At 36.0% G+C, this 453-nt stretch overlaps 1 protein-coding gene across 1 annotated transcript in view; it reads left to right on the top strand.

Annotated features, from left to right (window-relative positions):
• Positions 1–453, top strand: part of LOC119592333 (CD109 antigen-like) — a 56,360-nt gene that overhangs the window by 25,480 nt on the left and 30,427 nt on the right. The window lies entirely within an intron of this gene.

The raw sequence follows: 453 nt of genomic DNA, 5'->3' as shown, positions 1-453 counted from the left end.
TACCCCAAATAGCCCAAACAAACCCAACCATATCCCCCCCCCCCCCGTAGAAATGTAATTTCCCCCCTAAGATCTAAGTTTCCCCTAGGAAATTAAATCTTATATCTTCCAAAATTCAAATTTTCCCCCCAGATCACCCCCCCTCCCAAGAAAATCCAATTTTCCCAAAAGAAATTCCATTTTCCACCCGAAATCTAATCTTTACAGCAAAAATTGGGATTCTTCCCCAAGATTTTTTTTTTCTTTAAGAATTTAAATTTCCTAAAAAAAAAAAAAAATTCTGATTTTCCCACAAAAAATCGATTTTTTCTCCATGAAATAACCCAGTCCCCCTCCCCCCAAAAAAAATCTTAATATTCCTCTCCCCTCCTCCAATTTCAGATCCTCCCAGAAATCAAAATTTCCCCCAAATATATAACCCCCTCTCCATTCAAAAAAAAAAATAATAATAAT

Source organism: Penaeus monodon, chromosome 30, assembly GCF_015228065.2.
Source record: "Penaeus monodon isolate SGIC_2016 chromosome 30, NSTDA_Pmon_1, whole genome shotgun sequence".
NCBI lineage: Eukaryota > Metazoa > Arthropoda > Malacostraca > Decapoda > Penaeidae > Penaeus > Penaeus monodon.
The sequence above is the reverse complement of the archived record's forward strand: the minus strand, read 5'-3'. Positions and strand labels throughout refer to the sequence as shown.